The sequence below is a fragment of the Zeus faber genome (genome assembly GCF_960531495.2).
Source record: "Zeus faber genome assembly, chromosome: 6".
NCBI lineage: Eukaryota > Metazoa > Chordata > Actinopteri > Zeiformes > Zeidae > Zeus > Zeus faber.
Genome location: NC_137201.1, coordinates 11,950,555 through 11,971,736, shown reverse-complemented (window position 1 = coordinate 11,971,736; position 21,182 = coordinate 11,950,555). Strand labels below are relative to the sequence as shown.

The 21,182-nt window shown below is 41.6% G+C and overlaps 1 protein-coding gene across 1 annotated transcript in view; it reads right to left on the bottom strand.

Annotated features, from left to right (window-relative positions):
• Positions 1–20,870, bottom strand: part of siah1 (siah E3 ubiquitin protein ligase 1) — a gene marked incomplete at its 3' end in the record, with an annotated part of 31,351 nt that extends 10,481 nt beyond the window's left edge. The window contains exon 1 of the mRNA XM_080003026.1: positions 20,855–20,870. The remainder of the gene's footprint in view (positions 1–20,854) is intronic.
• Positions 20,871–21,182: the final 312 nt, after the last annotated feature.

Genomic DNA, 21,182 nt, shown 5'->3' with positions numbered 1-21,182 from the left:
AAAGAAAACATTTCAAGACAAGTGGAACAGCAAAGACAATAAAGGGACAAGCGATAATTACTTCTACCACAAATACACATAGTAATACACATCAATCTTATGAATAAGAGCCATAAATTGGTCTTAAATATTGGAACAGAATGCAGGTAGACAACTGATTTTCCTGAACCCAGCATTAAAGCACCAAATTCACATTGGTTAAAAATTCATTTCACATTAGGATGAGAACATAATTGTGGAATCTTACGATTTTGCTAAATGATTACGATCAACTCAACAATGTTGATGAGACGATTATGTAATAAAAGCTCTTATGATCAACCTTACGCAGTGACATTGGCTTTGTTGGGCGTCTCATAGGTAAATCCTTGACTGTTTGCGAGTGCAGGCCAAATCATAAAAATGAATAAATGTCCCATACAAATGTTCTAATAATGCAAAAGTCAGTCACCACAAGGAGATAGCGAAATATGCTATATTTGTGTGGTTCTGTGCTGGACCAGCCCTTCTCCATCTAGTTTAGCCTTCTACAGTACAGTATGTGGAGACCAGTGTTCTGCATCCCTGCGGCATCCTGCATTGCTGCTAATGCAAAATGCATTAGTCCAGGTGTACACACAAGTGCCCCGCTGCCCCCCTCCCCACCCTACCATTTGTCTCAGCAGCGCTCATAAATGTTTCACAAAGAAAATATTTCTAAAACAACGTCTTTGTCTCTTTATTATGTTTCCACAGTCACTTAGTGCTTATGTAAGGCAAACTGGTATGACCAGACCAGACTACAGCTAGACAATAATACAATAAAATACAATATTATTATCTTTGGTATTCAGTGGCATGATATTGAGGTTTGTAATATTTTTGGTGTTTTCTTTGAACACTACATTTCAGATTCCATACTTCTGAGGTCTATTCAACTCTGCTCATATCAAACGTGGCCAAAATGTCAAATAAGGTAAACTAATGACAAAGTAATCACTGTGAACAAAACGCTGAGGCTTCTGACCGCTCTGAAGGTTTTCTACTCAGCATGAGCGGACGTCAGCTTGTGCCGGATTTTTTTATATGGTCTACCTGCTCCATCAGATCTGCTGTGTGTTTGATCTGCTCCAACCTATTCTGTATCTTATTTATTCATTCATTTATTTGGGGTCCAGCCCTGTTATTTGTTTTTGATCAATATTGATGTACATTTGTTTTGTTTTTTACCAGAAGTAGAAAGTTGGCGTGACTCTTTTTCAGGAGCGCAGTGTTTGTGACATCATCATCCTAAATTATAACAGTCCAAGCTTAGTCTCTCAGAACTCTATCACATCCAGTGACTTGCGCCCTATGGATTGCATAGCCCTCACAGACAAGACGTGTAGACAGACAAGCCGAGCTGACTCTGCATTTAATGGAAACTCCTAAAACTGTAACTCGTTCTGCCTTTGACAAAGCCCCAAAATATATAATCGGTCACAGGAGGCTTTCGCACTGCAGGAAGTTCTTAGAACCTTTGGAGGAATGGTCCCTTTCTTTTGTGTCCACACTGCATGATCCAGGAACTGTTGTAATAGTTTAAACACGTTCTTGAGGGATATTTAAACTAAACGACACAAGAGGAAGATACAGTGACGTTAGTGCAATACGATGTGTTTTACAGAACCTCAGAAACCTGTAATACGTACCTAACATGACTACACTGGGCCATGCGAATTGCTGCCTGCAGCGATATTTTTTTTAGTTTTATTTTTACGGCGTTTACATGAAACAAAAAATCCCTGCATGCGAGAGTCCCGGTGCGGTTTCTGTGTGGCAACCAAAGTCGGAACTAACTTTTAAATTAGGCCTTGTAGATCTAATATGAGTGAAAATTCAGCAACTGGACTGCTTATTTATCGCCTCAAATCTGTTCAGAAACAGATTTTAGTGTATTAAAAAGGGTGAAATAAGTGAAGTTTACAGAGTAAATACAACAGAGCCCTGAGTAAAGCTCAAACCGCATTGGCTCACAGAACCCGGAACTTGTGCTCAAACCCCATTGGCTCAGAACTAGGGGCTTGGCTGCCCATTCCGAATGAAAGCTACACACTACAGCTCATTTTGGAATAGTCCGGGTTTAGAGGCATGTCACAATGGCTCCAAAGCAAATCTGAGTGGTAATTTCAGCAAAAAACTTCAAAAACATGTTTTGGGGACATCAGACCTATATCAACATAATATGTATAATATTACATAATAGGTCCTCTTCAATATGCAGATGACCTCTAGGCATCACACCAAAACAAAGCACATGCAATGCAAATATGACTTGTGGCAGCATTTGATGCTAGGTAGAAATAAGGTGATAGAATGAGGGTGAATACTCATTGACGAGAGAGGCCGAAGAACAGATGAGTTTCGAAACAAAACATGGCACTCATGCCTCACTGCAAATACTCCTGGGACACACAGCTATTGTCTTTAAAAACACCCACAGACATTGTCAGAAACCCATACGCTATAAACACAGACAGGCAACCAAAGAGCCGCTGTTGCATTACAACCAAATATTGTCATAGAAACATTCACATATTCCAAGCGTCTCCAAGACAATGTCTTGAATTATTAACCACCAGCATACACAGCTACAGCTGGCCAAGGCACAGGAATTTACAACACTTTACAGCACCTTGGCTGCAGATACAAGGGCAGGCCTGTGTGTGTGTTTGGCCTTGCAATCACAAAACCGATAAAATAGAGCAGAAGGAGGTAAAACGCAGACCCATGAGTATGCACATATCCTAGACATGCCCCTTCACATTTGCTCCTATACACCTTTGTGGTAACTAAACTGGAGTAGTGATTGGATAATTTCCACTTCAAGGGCTGGGCTAGCAGCACCTGGCTAACACTACCAGGCTAGCAGCACCAGGCTAGAATACTTGGACTTCACTTCAATCAGAGACAGAGCTACGATGCCAAAGCAGCCCCCCATGGCGATAATCCTTTGCCTTTTTTCATCTCCGTAGAAACCAAACACCAGCACTGCCATCGGCCAAAACAAAAAACATAGACACACAAAAAAGGTTTGAATTTCCTTCTTCTCCCACTCGCTCCCTGTGGAGATTTACAAGCACAGGAGGGTCCAGGGCAGACCGTTACGAAACAGCGATTGCCTGTTACCCATGGGAGAAAACAATGAGCCTAAACAGAGAGCGGTGTGGGAGAACGGATACGGGGTGAGAATCTGAACATGTTAGTGTGTTGCTGCAATCCCTCCAACGGAAGAACACACAAGAACCAACTGACTGTTAAGAATCTTGTTCCTTGATGATCCAGTTGCTCTTGCTTGTGCAGATACTGGCAAACCTGCCCGGTGAGGCAATGTTTGAAATCAAATTTGGGTATGTCACTCAGTTCCCACACACCTGCACCTACCTGCTAGGAGGGGGAGATCTTGAAAAAAAAAAAAAAAAAAAGTCACTGTTCATCCAAGAGCCTTGACAGTGCAGTTCAGCGAATAACTTGTAAACAGTCAGTGCGTGGTGCAGCCAAACAGCCGCTCCCTGGCTGCATCCTAGCGCACCAGTAAGAACAGGGAGTCAGCGGGAGAGCAACGAGGCCGTCCAAATGGCAGATAATTATCTCTTCAAAGCCTCGTCAGTGCTGAGTGCACAGGAAACAACTGGCTCGGTAGAAACATCTCACTGTAGCTTCTCGGCAGCTTGTGAAAAGTTGTCTGGAAAGCTTTTTCAGGTGTCCAGTCAACCAAGCTCAGATACGTTTTCTGCTTCTAAAGAAGAGCTGTGGATCCCAGTAAAAAAAGAAAATCTAGAATCTGGACATAGCAGAGGTCACGACAGGATAAATCCTTGATGCTTTCCCAAAATCCAACAATAGGCTGAGCGGTGTGCTCCCCCGGACTTGCCGGCGGGACAACGGATAGAGGAGAGACGGCTAGAGAGCGGAGGGGAAGAACCAGAACTCCATGGCGAAGAAAGTCAACCTGAAAAGCACGGAGGACTCGGATATCCATCCTCTGTGTCTGATTGCTTTTAATTCAGAGGATCTGTCTTCCACGTGCAGTGGATGTCATCACTGCTTAGCGTGTGAACACTTGTGTGTGTGTGCACACACTAGAGTACGAGTCCAATGTCAGTCTTTACAGAGCATGCTCAACCCGCCCTCCTCCCCTAATGTTGCCCTCAAACACTTTCTTCCTTGTACAGATCCACCCTCTTTTGCCCCCCCCTCGCCCTCTCTCCTCCTCCAGCTGTTATTCCCTCCACTGCCCTCCCTTCCCGTTTCTTATGCCCTGCGCTCTCCCTCTCTTGGATTTCTTTCTACATCCCCTCTCACCCTCCCTCCCTCCCTGGCTGGCTGAATGAGTTGGTCTCAGATTTCAGCGCTGTCTGGCTGCACAACCAGCTGCCCTCGCCGACATCCTCCCTCTCCTCTTTTCACTTCTCAGACATTTTTTCACTAGTTTCATTTTTCTGCTCGCCCACCCCCCTTTCCCTGCCTTTCCACTAAGAAATGTCCTGCATTTGCCATTACATGCACTCCCGGTTTTCCATCATGTCAGTTTTCTGTGTCCTGCTTTGTCACACTCCTCTCTCCCTTCCTTCCATCCTGCTCCAACTAAAGCTGCCCGGGCAGTGGGGGTCAAAGGTCAAACACACCAAATTGTCAACTACAAATTAAGATACCTACATTCATGGTGTATGTTGAAGTTTATAGTTAGATTATAGTCACGGTCACTCCAACAGAAGGCTGGTGGAAATGAAAACTAAGCTCTGGCTGCAAGCGCAACCACTAGGCCTGGGCTGATATTCGATAATATGGAATATTGCGATACTTGCCACCAGATGCGATATTTTCACAGTATTGAAATATTGCTCCCCATCCGTCTGTCCGTGGGAAGCGATGGACGGAGCAGCACAGCGCACAGACTAGACTTGGGCAATCTTGCAAAATTCCAAATCGGTGATCGCTGGGGGGCAGATTGCCAATTTACAATTCCATAGAGAAGGGGGGGTGTGTGTGCATAGAAGGTAATGTAATGCGGCAAATGCAGTCTCCCCATTACAGAAGTGCAGGATTTATTATTTACACGTACAAGTAGTAAGTATCATTACAAGTATTTACACAAGACATCTAGTTTTTACTAATTTAAGTTCCTTGAGAATGGAAAGCAACAGCAGACATGCATGATGCGGCACAGAACAGTGGGGGACACAGGTTTTTTTGGAAAGGGATGGACAGTCCCTTAACTCAGCTGTATTTAAAAAGCTTGTTTCATCCAAGTAGGAAACAAACAAAAATAAATATCTAAAATTAAAAAAAAAAAAAACCCAAAACACAGGAAAACCACTGTCTAGAGGAGAAATAAAAAAAACTCCCAATTCCCTGATACCTCTTTTCCATACAGGATGTTGGTGCGTAAATAGAAGGAATATCCGTGTATCATTTCATATCCAATTTAGAAATCAAGGGAGTAGGAATAGGACGTGTGTCCCCGTTATGCATGGTGCTGCTTTTGTTTCGGCCTAAACTAAAAAATAAAATAGTAAAATAAAAGATTTCTAAATTAAAAACCCAATATTCTCAACGGACAGATCACAGCGGCAAATTACGCATGGACATTACACATGGAGAGAATGATCTAGACCTGATCTAAGGTCTAGCCTTCTTTCTCTCCTCTTCTCCCTTGATAAGTGAAATGTGATCGTGCTGTGTGCGCACAAAGCCACTTTCACTTTTGTAGCGTCCGACTAAGTATTGATAACATGCTTAGCATTTAACAAATTAGATTTTTTGGTATTTCATGAACGTGGGTGCTGATACGCTGAATTAACTACATGGGTTTTATTTCTATTAAAAATAAATAAATAAAAATAAAAAGACAGTAGGGGCAGTGGGAAGGAATGTAATCGATCTATGCCCGAACACCGGGTAACACCGGTAACAAAAGAATATGAAATAAATTCCATTTCTGTTGTCGTAGTTGATTCAGACAACACACTTCACAATAAGGGTTAGAAGAACACAGTCACAACAATGAGAGGGAAAAACGTCACAGTAATTTCTTAACATGCAATACAAGAACACCTTTACACAATGAACATTACAAATAATCAACAATAAATAAATACAAAACAGCTGTGAGTAGAGAGGAAGAGAGCCACAAGCCCCCACTCAGAGAGAACGAGAGAGAGAGAGAGAGAGAGAGAGACTCTCTCCATCCCCTCTCTGGGGGGTCAGTTTCAGAACACGGTGAACTGCAATTACACCGTTTCTATGCTTGGATCCCAAAAAGTGTCTGTTATTAATGTCAATCACGATCGACTGCCGATTTAATCGTCAATTGGCCCAAGCCTAGCACGGACAAAGCTCATTCACTTGTAACACAAAGAGGATGTATGTGGATGTATGCACAAAACAGCAAGGAAGCAGATGGAGGATTTGGAGGCGGTCGCGGGCGTGGCACGGATGGCCGGGTGATTAAGTTCCAGCTCCAGGTTATTAGACAGTTACTAAAATTATATGATAAAAAAGTTGTTTTTAATAATTGTTGTACAGAGCTGCCAAGTATCACACTTTGACCACGAGACTCACACATCAACCAGTTCACATGCCACACAAAATAAGTGAAAATCCCTTTTTTTTTATTTTATAAATTCAATGCAAATAGTTAAAAGCTGCCCATCACTGTTCGCGTGGTGAACTCAAACAGTGCGTGCACGTTATGTGGACGGACCCCATGCACGTTACATAAACGCCCACGTGTAACCTCGTAGTTACAGCAGCATAAATATTATGCCAGAAATATTATGGAATAAACCGTCACAACTAGTGATCGTTCATTCATTCATTTGAAAGATTAACAATATTGATTATTTCATAATCAGGCGATTGACGGTTATCGACGGTCATCAACACACAAAAAAAAGTTATAATTGCAAGTTGTTAATGTGTTTTGTGTATGAAATGAAATGTATGAAATAATCTACCTTTCCTATGAATATACATAGATAATTCCATGTAAGCTTAAACACTACACAATCCCTCTATAACAAAGCCGACAATACTTCTCCATGCAACAATCGTGCTGTCTCTGCAATTTAACCATGTATTGCAAAGCAAGCATTGTTTTTAATCTCCCTTTTGCAGTAGACTATGTAATAATAATAATAATAATAATAATAATAATAATAATAAGAAGAAGAAGAAGAAGAAGAAGAAGAATAAATATATATGTAGAAAGCAATACATGGGATCCAGTTTATCCGTTTTAGGTACATGTTAGTTTTTTGGTTTTCCTGAAATACATCACAAAGCACTGAACTTACAAACATTGATGATAACGTTAATAATGTACAATCGGAAAATTCAGCTTTATAGATTGCCTATATTGTAATACGGGCAACATTTATGGAACTTTAACATTAATTTGTCATTATGGAAGAACTTGTCAAGATTAACACTGTCTTCTCATTTAAATCTGCTATGTTCAGCTGCTATGTTTATACACGACATTTAAAAAAACAAAAACGTTTATTACTGTAAACAAAATCTTTCATCTTTCGTCATTGCTTTAACTTACCTTGTTGTGTCTAAGTACATCAGTGTCCGTGACGTAAGGTGACGTGTCTCGTATACGTATATGAAAGGGATTACATAGGTTTACGTATTTACGGAGATTTACCATTGCAGTGAAATTGACCTAATTTTATTGGTGACATTTGTCCCTTTCATTTTCAATAACTTCTGTTTCGATGAAATACAAAAAACCGTTGTGTTATTTCTTTGAGTAATTACCATTGCACGGCTTCTATTTTTCTAACTGCTCCCTGGATCTTGAAGGTATCACTCAGTCACACATTTCAGTGGACTTGATGTGGTCACGAGTTTTTGTGATCTACTTTTTTTGCACATTTTTTTTTTATTAATCCAGCAAAGTAATGAGGACCAAAGATATAAATCAATTGAACAGATCTACAGACATCTACCAGGTAAGAAGGTACATAAATGTACACGTAAACACATCGTTTGTAATCTATAAGCACTACATGTCTACACTGCACATGGTCCAATGGACATCCTGAATCAGAACCTCCACATTTATAGTAAATAATATGACGACGTAATAAAGCATCTTACTGTAAATCTCATCTCGTTCATTTTGTTTACTAATAGTGGCATGAATACAGTGGGGCCTGTAATTTTCATCATAGGTACACTTTGACTATGAGAGACAGAATGGGGGGAAAGAATCCAGGAAATCACATTGTAGGATTTTTAATGAATTAATTGGTAAATTCCTCGGTAAAATAAGTATTTGGTCACCTACAAACCAGCAAGATTTCTGGCTTTCACAGACCTGTAACTTTTTCTTTAAGAGGCTCCTCTGTCCTCCACTCGTTACCTGTATTAATGGCACCTGTTTGAACTTGTTATCAGTGTAAAAGACACCTGTCCACAACCTCAAACAGTCACACTCCAAACTCCACTATGGCCAAGACCAAAGAGCTGTCAAAGGACACCAGAAACAAAATTGTAGACCTGCACCAGGCTGGGAAGACTGAATCTGCAATAGGTAAGCAGCTTGTTGTGAAGAAATCAACTGTGGGAGCAATTATTAGAAACTTGAAGACATACAAGACCACTGATAATCTCCCTCGATCTGGGGCTCCACGCAAGATCTCACCCCGTGGGGTCAAAATGATCACAAGAACGGTGAGCAAACATCCCAGAACCACACGGGGGGACCTAGTGAATGACCTGCAGAGAGCTGGGACCAAAGTAACAAAGGCTACCATCAGTAACACACTACGCCGCCAGGGACTCAAATCCTGCAGTGCCAGACGTGTCCCCCTGCTTAAGCCAGTACATGTCCAGGCCCGTCTGAAGTTTGCTAGAGAGCATTTGGATGATCCAGAAGAGGATTGGAATGTCATATGGTCAGATGAAACCAAAATAGAACTTTTTGGTAAAAACTCAACTTGTCGTGTTTGGAGGAGAAAGAAAGCTGAGTTGCATCCAAAGAACACCATACCTACTGTGAAGCATGGGGGTGGAAACATCATGCTTTGGGGCTGTTTTTCTGCAAAGGGACCAGGACGACTGATCCATGTAAAGGAAAGAATGATTGGGGCCATGTATCGTGAGATTTTGAGTGAAAACCTCCTTCCATCAGCAAGGGCATTGAAGATGAAATGTGGCTGGGTCTTTCAACATGACAATGATCCCAAACACACCGCCCGGGCAACGAAGGAGTGGCTTTGTAAGAAGCATTTCAAGGTCCTGGAGTGGCCTAGCCAGTCTCCAGATCTCAACCCCATAGAAAATCTTTGGAGGGAGTTGAAAGTCTGTGTTGCCCAGCGACAGCCCCAAAACACCACTGCTCTAGAGGAGATCTGCATGGAGGAACGGGCCAAAATACCAGCAACAGTGTGTGAAAACCTTGTGAAGACTTACAGAAAACGTTTGACCGCTGTCATTGGGTCAAAGGGTATATAACAAAGTATTGAGATGAACTTTTGTTATTGACCAAATACTTATTGTCCACCATAATTAGCAAATAAATTCTTTAAAAATCAGACAATGTGATTTTCTGGATGGAAGACTAATTTGGACTTGACTGATGAGGACGCGCTCAGAACGTGTACCTCATGAATAGTCATATCTTGCCCAGAAAATAAATCTGCTCCCTGCTGCTCCACTTGACTCTCTTCTTTTTCCTACCGACTAAATAATGTAATTTAGTCTGGAACATGACACATTAGAACACTATAGTTGCAACGTTATACTTCTGCTGCAATTATAAAAACAAATGTCGGGAAAGGAGTTAGTCTTCTTTCTCCCCACTAAAAGCGCACACTGGCGCCCGCTTAAATATGGCTATTATTTGAGCTCATAAAAATATTCCATTTTATCGAAGGTTGACAATTGATATTCCTGATATTGAAATAAACAAATAAATAATAAAACCCACTGCTTCCCAATGGTGCTCTGCCTTTGCGCATCTCTCTCCGAGAGAAACATCAGCACCCCCTTCAACCGTCCGACCAAAACGGGGATCTGTCCGGTTGGGGACCCCTCTTTAAGTCGATATACAGCTCTCTTGTTCCCAATTAAATCTTGATGCCCATTCACACAAATAAATAAATAACAATTAAAAGAGACAACCCCTGCCCCAGACAAGAAGAGAATGCTGATTGATAGTCACCCAATTATGGAATCTATCGGCAGCAAAACCTTCATGATCGGCCCAGCCCTAGTACATCATGAAGGCATGTTGATTTATAATCGTTGACATATTTTACAACACAATGGATATTTACCGTCTGCTTGTATTAATATTTACCTCTACCGTCGTTAGAGGTGAAAGGTCAGGTTTCGATCGTCTAAACTGTTTTTCCGTTACAACGCCAAAATAGACAAGATCTGCAGAATTGTTGTTTCAGTCTGTACCTTTCAATACAGGTACTCCTCACTTACGACCGAGTTCCGTTCCTCGGACCAGGTGAACACGTGAATTCCAAGTGACCAGGTGGATTCTCTTGTTCACAAGAGAATTGGTCGCTAAGCGAGGACCTGTATTATTTCACAGTAAGGAGGCGTGGCCACTGCGAATGCTCGTGGAGTGAAGACTGACAGACTGCGGGAATGCGACTGAGAACGGTGATGAGAAGAAGAAGAAAGCTTGTTTTTTTAATAAATAACTTTGAGTTCAGTAACATTCAATCAATGTATATAATTTTATCTTTTTGTAGTGGAAATATAAACAAAATATTTCATACAATTTCATGAATAATAGAAATGCTTGGGAGCCATAAGAGCGGAACACACTGCAAGTGCGTCTCTTCTCCTCTGCCCACTGCGTCTGTCTGCTCTGTACGTTCTTCTCTTATCTGATTTTTTACCTAATTCTATTCATCATATCGCAGAACCATGTTCGGTTGAACATTATCATCTTATCTGTGATATCACAATACAAATCATATCCATAACGTTTACTACTCTCGGATCGCATACTCTTGGATCTTGTGTCCCGGCACTTCTCACAAGCTGCCCCGTCCCTGTTCTGCCCTCTCAAGCTCATATTTTATTGAATCTGCGCAAACTTTCAGCCCCCCTCCCCAAAGCTCTGCTTCAGCGATACAGTATACAAGTTTATTTTCAGATAACGTTACATTAGAGATCACATTCATGCCGGACAATATTACCCACAAAATTACGGAGAGAATCGTGAAGCTTGTTGTGATTTTAAGGTTCGAAATCAAACGCTCATTTCGATTGAGTCACAGAATCGTGACCTACAACCAATCACTGTGCTTCAGAGTAAAACACAGCACGCATCTGTCTTGTAGCTTTTCACTGCAACTCTGCGTCGAGATTTATGTAATTTTTACTTAAAAAAGTATCAGTAAAACTGTATTTCACTATGATGATACAATTTTACACACACACACACACACACACACACCCCCCCCCCCCCCCCCCCCCTTCGGGTGAAATTTCAGGATGAACCTAAAATGCACTATAACCTTTACAGGTGAACTTAATTTGACCTTCTCTAAACTTTTGAATGCACATGTCCAACTGTTCAATGCTTCAGTACTTTTTGCACAACTTGCTGTTCTCTAACAAGGAGCTGAACGGCAAAATTAACAGGTGTTTGATCCATGAATCCACCAATACATTTCCGGGTTCAATTAGAATTGGTATTTAAACAGTCCTCTTCATCATGCTGTTCACATTTTGACATCATGAGACCAAGACGACACCTAACAACTGATCAACAGTACCTCGCCATTGTGAGGCTTCAAACAGGATGTTCTCAGAGGGAAGTGGCCACTGAGCTTAGAGTGTCACAGAGTGTCATCAGCAGCTTGCAACAGAGATACAGAGACTGGAAGAGTCACAGAAAGGCATAGAAGTGGACGTCCTTTGGCCACATCCCACACTGATGACCGCTTCATTGTGAACAGTGCCTTGCGGAAGCGGATGATGAATGCCACTCAACTCCAGGCACATTTAAGGGAGGTGAGAGGCACCCAAGTGTCACGTCAGACCATTCAAAACCGTTTACATCAGCGTGGTCTGCGTGCTAGACGACCTGCAAGGGTACCTGACCACACCACCAGGCACAGGCATCATCGTCTTGCATGGGGCAGGGAGCATTTACGCTGGACGAGGGACCAGTGGCCTCAGTGCTGTTCTCTGATGAAAGTTGATTCATTTGAGCAGAAATGATGGCCGCCAACGATGTTGGAGGCGTCAAGGAGAGCGCTATGCATCAGCCACTGTTGTCACCAGACGAGCCTTTGGTGGTGGTGGTGTTACAGTGTGGGCGGGTGTGTCTAGTCAATACAGAACTACCCTACACTTTGTGAATGGTACAGTGACAAGCCCATACTACCTGAATAACATCATTAATCCAGTCATTGTGCCCCTGCATGAACAACACAGGCCTAGTTTCATCTTCATGGACGACAATGCTCCAGCTCATGGATGTGGCATCATTAGGGAACGGCTGCTGGAGACTGGGGCACCTCAAATGGAGTGGCCTGCACTTTCTCCAGCCCTGAATCCCATAGAAAACCTATGGGATCAGCTGAGTCGTCGTGTAGAGGCTCGTAATTCTGTACCCCAGAACCTCAATGACCTGAGGGCCGCCCTTCAAGAAGAGTGGGGTGCCAGGCCTCAGCAGACAATAAGTCGACTTGTGAACAGCAGGAGACGTGGTTGTCAAGCTGTAATTGATGCTCAGGGGCACATGACAAGTTATTGGGACATTGACATTTTTTGTTGTGGTATACCAACCACTGTTGTTGGCTTTTGTTTCAATCAATTGTTTGAGATGAGGAAATCACCATTGCATGCTTCTACTTAAATGCCCTACTTTCATGATATAATATCACTGTAGCGTGAACTTTTTCCATTTTCCATAAATTCCACCCAAAAGCCAAATATCCCTAACTTTTTGTGAGTAGTATATATATATATATATATATATATTATCCACAATCCTGGACAACTCCCCTCCAATCCGATGAACCTATGCAAATTATAACAACCCACCAATGAATTCAAAAACATTTTTTATATCTTTTAATTTAAAAAAAATCTTAAATTTGAAGATACCGAAATCATACCGTTACAGTGGCTCCAAAACTGTGATACAACCGTGGGCCCACTTTTCCGTTGCATCCCTACTTCCAATATGGCTCAAAAGAAAAAAGAAAATTCTGATTCTCAATGAGACCTTTTCATCAATTTTCATCATTTCAAAATAAAATGCTGTATCCATTGTGACCCAACTGATTAGGATTACACTAACTAACCATTAACACTAGTCATTTGCTTTAATTAGTTTGTCTGTATCAGATAAACAAAGAGTTAATCATGTCATGATTGAATTAGCAGACAGGCGTCCAGTCCACTCGAAAGTACAGGCAAAACAAAACAGACACTTGAGAATTGTGATTAAAATACTCTGTAAATATTTATAGAAAGCTCCAGTTTTCTATCTTGTGTCCTACCCTGGCACACCTAGTTGCCTGGATAGCAACTGGTCAGTCAAGTGAAGCAACTGATACTGGTGGAAATGAAAATCAACATAGATTTCATCTTGTAAAACAAAATATAAAAAATATATTGCAGTTCTAACAGTATTGCATTGTACTGGCACAATAAATCCTACATGAACTGAGATAAGGACTTGGCCAATGCGTTATCTTTAACCAATCTAAAAGATCCAATTTACAAACCTGTGCTAATCAGAGGCTTTCAAGTGGTCTGATAATTCAGATGATTGTGAATCGAAACATTTGAAAATAAAAATAAATTACTTTTCTGTATACAGTAGGCCTTCAACAAAAGTTTAGACTAAAGTGACTAATCTTTAGTATTGTTTCGAGACAATGTGACTGTACAAAAACCCATGACATCGGATATTATTTTGGCTTCAAAATCAATAATTTAGCTCAAACAAACTGTGTGCAAACAGGGCATCTCAGCAGTACAGTAGACAGAATCCTCACAGAGGGAATCAGATTATACTACTTTGTCCATCATTTGAGTTTTCAATGTACACTATAATGTCTGTCAACCCAGCAAACTTCTTTACGTAAAACATGCCAATCTCTAGAATATGCACAGTACACAGACCACACACACTGCCTAAAAAAAAAGGTTTTTTTTTTTTTTTTTTAAATCACCTATTCAATAGGCAGGCCTACTATGCCAGGCTGCACCTCAAGTTCTAGACTTTTAACTGAGCATGTGACAGAAGGATGGCGCTAATAATCCATTTAAGGGAAATCTTGGATTTACAGCTTTGGCCAGATGCAATGTATTCATTCCCTTTTGTGGCTTTACACTACATCTGTTCACATTATCACTACCACACACACACACACACACACACACACACACACACACACACACACACACACACACACACACACACACACACACACACACACACACACACACACACACAATGTAAGCACAGAGACAGCTTCTAAACAGAGGAGCTATAAAACAAGCCACACTGACACTAGCCGATACCCGGAGTGTATTATTAAAGGGGAAGGGCGGCAGCAGCAACAATGAGCCATCTGGAACGGGCAACAGTTCATCAGCAGCCTAATAGAGAGAACCAAACACTTCATCAACTACAGCTGGCAAATCACAAAGCAGAGACACCGGGAGGGAGAGAGAAAGACCCACATATAGGTTGGGAGATGTAAAAGGAACAACCGTGCATTGGCTTTAAGGTCGTATAACAAGTAGAGGCAGTGCTACACCACACACACAGTAGGGGTGCAACGGATCACAAAACTCACGCTTCGGATCAAGGGTTTGAGTCACCGATCGGATCATTTTTTGGATCAACAAAAAAGGGAGACAAATATAATTTTGCCTTCCATCTAGTCTGACACTTACAGAGAGGAACTTTTGCCCAACGGCTGAAATTAAATCAACATTTAGGATGTTGATCCAATGTTTAAATAAAATTTTAAAATGTTATTTCATTTAAAAAAATGCCGTAAGAGCCGTCTCTTTTCAGTGAGCCGGATCATCCGGCTCACTGAAAAGAGACAAACCTTTCAACACACTGCAAGTGCGTCTCTTCTCCTCCGCCCACTGCGCCTGTCTGCTTTGTACGTTCTTCTCTTATCTGACTTTTTACCTAATTCTATTCATCATATCACAGAGTCATGTTCAGTTTAACATTATTATCTTATCTTTGATATCACAATCCAAATCATATCCCTAACCTTAACTACTCTTGGATCGCATACCGGTGCGTACCGGCACTTCTCACAAACTGCCGGTCTCTCTTCTGCCCTCTCAAACTAGACATATTGTAAAATATCATATTTCATTGAATCGGAACACACTTTCAGCCCCCCCCGCAAACTCTGCTTCAGCGGTACAGTAAAATGGTTAAATTTTGCAATCGATCCGCGGTTCACATGTTCTACGTTCCATTACACCAGTAACACATAGTAACATTTCCTTCTGTATTGACTTCTTAATGTTACAGTTTTTTGTTTTTATACTTCTGTTCCACTACACACTAGCTCAATAAATATGTTGATTTAGGGCAAAGACAACACATACATTCATGTGGTAATCCATTAGATCATTTAGAACAAAAAATAAATAAAAAATCCTATATTGATTGAGCTGGTACTATATAGATATTCAATGTATTTGTGTTATGCATGTTCTGCTCTAAAATGTTTCACTTAATTGGTGGCGGTGTAGGCCTTTCCCAAGAACACAATGATATACAATGGGAAGAAGTGAAAGGGAGCCGTGGTGAGTTTGATAAACCAGCATAGAGAATTGTGGTCAGTAAATTGTTGATATGGATAAAAATTCATAAAAACAAACAGCACCCTCACACAGGAGAAGAGAGAAAAAAAAAAAAAAAAAGCAGAAAGGATCGACCAGAAGGGATACTTCCGTGAGCAGAAAATTACTGTCTAAGAGCAAAAACAGGGGAAACCCAGATGTTAAAAATAAAAATAATATAAAAAAAAAATTCCCAAAATAAAAACATTGCCATTTGACAAATGGAAGTCTGGGACTTGTAGTGTAATCTACCCAACAGACAACCTTATGGATTTCCACTTGAAGTGGCAGAGTGGCTCTTTCAGTAGTCTCAATCCATTGGCATTATAAATCAACATCTGCTAAATATACTGATTCCAACCAAAGAGGGTTATCTTCGTTTTTAATTTTACAGTTGCCTTCATTTCCACAAAGGGAAAATAGCTGTGGCACACAGCAGCAGCTTGTTACCATGGAGAAGAGCTGGGATGCCAGGGCAGAGGCACGAACACCTGCGCACACACACACACACACACACACACACACACACACACACACACACACACACACACACACACACACACACACACACACACACACACACACACACACACACACACACACACACACACACACACACACAGACTCCCTTCAGTATTACTAACAAAGATCTAGAATTACCTCAGTGTTGCAGAGTTTCTATTTTGCTCCCGGTCACTCAGCTCCTGCAGAAGCAGCTGCCACTCTTGTGAGGGACGGCTGACTTCTATTCACTGGACATGTGCCTCTAATGTTCTGACAAAGGCCAACAAAGACTGCCTGCTACTGAGCACAACAAGCATGGGCAGATGCAAGACTAGACCAGGTTGACACATCAACTTTACTAAAAAGTACTGTTCAACACCAAATTAAGGCCATGATTAATACAACAAAAAGACAGAACTGGAGTTGGATGAGCTATTAAATAATTTCAAACTGTTTTCCAGAGGCCTTATAGATTATCCAGCAGATGTCTGCTTTCATGGGCAAAGGGGAAAACACAACCATCACGTTATGATGCAAACACTGTATGACAGCCATTTCGTAGATAATACAGTAGCAAAAATACAACTGAAAATACAACTGATGAATCTGCCAGAAAGCGATAAGCCGGTCAATACAACAGCTCCAGATAGGCATATGAACGTCCATTGACTAAATGTTTTATTGACAAATGATCAAAGTTTGTTCTTTAGGGCATTGGGCCAATGTTCCCCTTGGTTCCACAATAAATCTTCTACCCCCTGAAGCAATATAGGGAGGATGTCTTTACAACTGTAGCTGGTAGTACAGTTTCATCGTACTTACGACCATGCTCATGTCATCCTTGCTGAGCTCCCTTCAGCTGTCAGTTCTCATTCCCTTTAAGTCAACGGCAGACTGGACAATTTGGGCCATCTTTCATTTTGATTCCAACCTCAGAGGCCACACTCTGAAACTGCGGTTCAGCGGTCTTGTTGTGAAAACAAAGACTGGCAGTAATGGGTGCTTGTATAGTGGCTAATAAGTTATTCGTAGCATTCAATAAAGTCTGCTCCACTGTTTTGCCAGAAAATGACCAACATAATCAAGTCTCTGGGGGTTAGAACATGGCAACGATCCCTCCCTGCAAGTGGTCATTAAACACATGGCAGGCAATAACAGGTTGGCACACCAGCACTGGTTCAAATATCACATTCACATCCAGCAGGAGGCTTTTACAGACAATTCCTGCATCAGAGTGCTACAAAAACCTGGATATACATCATCACAGACTGCATCTAGTACATAGTTTATTTTTTAACTCAGTAGATACAAAGAATACCTACCATTTAACGTGTCTATTTTTTTTCATGAGATATTGTGGTGGACATTATAGTCAACTAGACAATGTCACTTTAGCTGAAGATAATTATTATGATATATACATTATCACCTGCTCCTCTGAATTATTTCTCACACAATATAAGCAAAGGCAAGATCAGCTGCCCTGTTGCAGCTCAGGACCACAACCATTTGTTCTAAACAAAAGATACATCAAGAAACTGGCTTTGGAAGAAATGCACTGTGTGGGTAATATGCATGCTTTATAATTGCTCTAGATGCTTTCCTTAGGATTCCAACAAACGCTTATAACTGATTAGAAAGAAAAATCTAAATGGAAATGCTGACTAGTGTGTTTCCAGAACCTGAGCCTGCAGGAAAAGAACTCTCCAAAAAAACAACATTATGAGTCTCAACAGACTGCGTGGGCCACAACCGAGTTTCTGAGGGAATATATAGAAAATGCTCAGAACAGGTTTCTCCTGGTTATTATACTAATAGAGACTATTTGGTTAAATAAATCCAATGAGATTAAGATGTCTCTATAGTAAAGTCCAAAACGTGCATATCCTGAGGTTAGAAAACAAACCAACATATTGTAGAAATTCTATTTCGAGACTCGTGCAGGCGGATGCAGGCAGAATGCCTCCGACAGGTATCCGTGTCCACGCAGAAACAAGTACAATCTCCCTCCTCGCACCGTGACATCAGAGAAGTCGGAGGTGATTCTGACTCTGCTCAGCAGTGGTCGGTGGGAAGGAGGGCGCTGGAGAACTCGCTCACCTCCTACTAAATTTCTTTGACATAACAGGGCTACCGTGAAACTTTCCACAGATTCCAAATAGGTTATCACGATCTTCAAGAGAGCAATGCAATTATTAAATGAATGAGGGTGGTCTCGTTTAGTGTTAAATTACTTTGACACTTTCGACTGTTTAGAATGTAAAGCACTCATTCGGAAAACACAGAATTAAAGAAAACTCCATGTTGTCATTGTGTTATAAGTCCAAGGCTCAAAGGACACCCGTACTGTCAACAGCACTGAGACTCCCCTAGATGGATTAATAATGACACCTGTATAGCAATCTAAGAAATTATATGCTATAGTTAAGTCAGCTTTTGTTGCACATTCATTCATTCCACTATTGACAGGGGGAATATTGTCGGGGTCTTCATGATTAGTAGGCAGCCCACACACTAATGGCTTGAGGACACATTTGTGTCCGTCCAATCGGTGACTGTCAGTAGCATTAATTTCCAGTGTATACCACTACACTTGACAAAAAAATTGTTGTGAATGAGGGACTCGGGTGAACTCACAGCTGAGGAGCAGATCGAGGGATTTCTAGGTGGGTTTCAGTCTCAACAACAAAGTGGGTGCGAAGGTGTTTTGTATTGATGTGTGATTTAATTATTTTTATGTCTGTTATCTTCTTAATTATATGCTTATTTACTTGTAGGTCTTCTGAGCCTTATGCAAAGTGAGTTGAATTGCCCTTGTGTATAGAACCTGCTGTAGACATCATATGCAGTGAGTGAAAACAACTATCTGCCATATGTACAACATTTTACAAACCACCGTCCCTACTCTCCTACTGCCATACAACCTAATTCATGGCTGTCTAAAACCTAACAAGACAACCATTACAAATAGTGACCAAGTCTATTCTTTAGAAAACTAACCCAGAAAACTGTCTACATTTCTTGCCCACCACCTGTGGAAATGTCTTTCAAGTGAATGGAAGAACAAGTGGATTTCTGTTCTCAAATGACCATGCCAGAGTGCGAACAATTCATCTGCGGAGCCAAAAGCCAGTAATCCCTGATACATCAAGCAAACTAATTAGGGGCAAGCAAAGACCAGACCAGCCGATTGTGCTCTTGTTTTGGACCACTTGCACATAAGATGTCGGAACATTTTGGCAAGTTTAAAGTGTTAATCCAACCAACACACAGCTCTTTAAGGATGGAAGAATTTCAGGAAAGATAACATACATCCCACGTCTCTTAAAGTTAACAAGCAACCTTTGATTCAGTAAGCGGTTTAGTGCTTACCTGCAGACAAAAGCATCCTGGGAAACTGAAACAACAACAACCTGAGAGGTATTGAATAAACTTTGTTTTAGTTCACAGATCCACGTTCGCGCCCCAACTCCCGATGTGAACCTCACTTCGACAAACCACCATGCCTCTGGCCGTCCAGATCAGCCCAACCATTAAGTGACGATGTAATCTCAATAATATGTGACGAATGTTTCTAGTGAACGCAAATAAACATGCACAAATATATTTAAATCTGAGATTTTAAAGACTGAGTTGCACAGGAGCTGCAATAAGACATCTCCTCCTCTGGTTTGACCTGGGTGACATGAGCCCTCTGCAATATATATATACGGATGCAAACTAGCACAATTCCCTGTTCTTGACAGTGTGCACATTGTTGATACAGACGTTTGTTGACTTCTAGGTTTATTGTATATTGCCAACTACACTGTCTTCTTGAGGCTTGTCGTATTTTGCCAATTTCTCAATTTCTTTTCGTGAATTGGCTTTTAACATTTTTTTTTTAGTTCGTTTACTGGTTTAATGCATGTTGCACCATTTCTTCCCCCATGTTTAATTCGAATCAATTTATTACTGTTGCATATTGTTGGCGGTGTAAACACCGCAATTTCCCCCCCGTTATGGAAAACAGTATATATCCATCTATCAACACTTCAGACGTGCAGGGCCTCGTCCTGCCGTAAAGCAACAGACCGTAATGCTAGCCGCTTAGCATGTAGCTGCAGGAGATAAACCATAAACGCCCCTAATGCCTGGTATCCAAGTCGGTTTGTATCTGTGCCCACTCGGGGGACTTTGTTATTCTCGGCATATCACCAGACAAGAGTCCACTATAAACGGGTAGCACCGGCAGCTTAACCCAGTATTGTCGCTAGCTGTAGCTCGTTTCCAAGCCGAGCTGAGCTGAGCTAAGCTAACGACCAGCATTAACCCCGCGCTAATGAAGCAGGCTACCGCTAGCTAGCCGCCTAGCATGCTAGGACGCACGGCTGTTGTTTTCCCGTATAAAATGTGTTTTACCGGCCCGGGCAATCCGACTTACCTCGGATGAAATATCCCAAAATGTAATGTGGTCAGAGCGAGCGGGTGTTTTTTGCCAAGCGATAACCAAGTGAGTCCTTGTTTTTACCGTCTTTCATTCGGAGCTCGACGGATCCACTTGGAGCAGAAACGAGACGTTCGGTGTTAAGTACCAGCCGCTCGGGGGCGCGCACAGTTGTTGAAGTTGTTTGTCGCGGGAGCGCGCCGCTGCCAGCGCGTCGCCCCCCCCCCCCCCCCCCCCCGGAGTGTGAGTCGAGTTGAGTTGACGGGACTTAAGTTAAAGATGCGTCAACGACAATGACAATATGACGTCAACTATAATGACACAATGACGTCAACTAGAATGACACACGTGAGAGCGGGTGAGAGACCCGGCGCGCCACCTCCTCCACCTCCCGCCAAAGGAATTGTTTTAG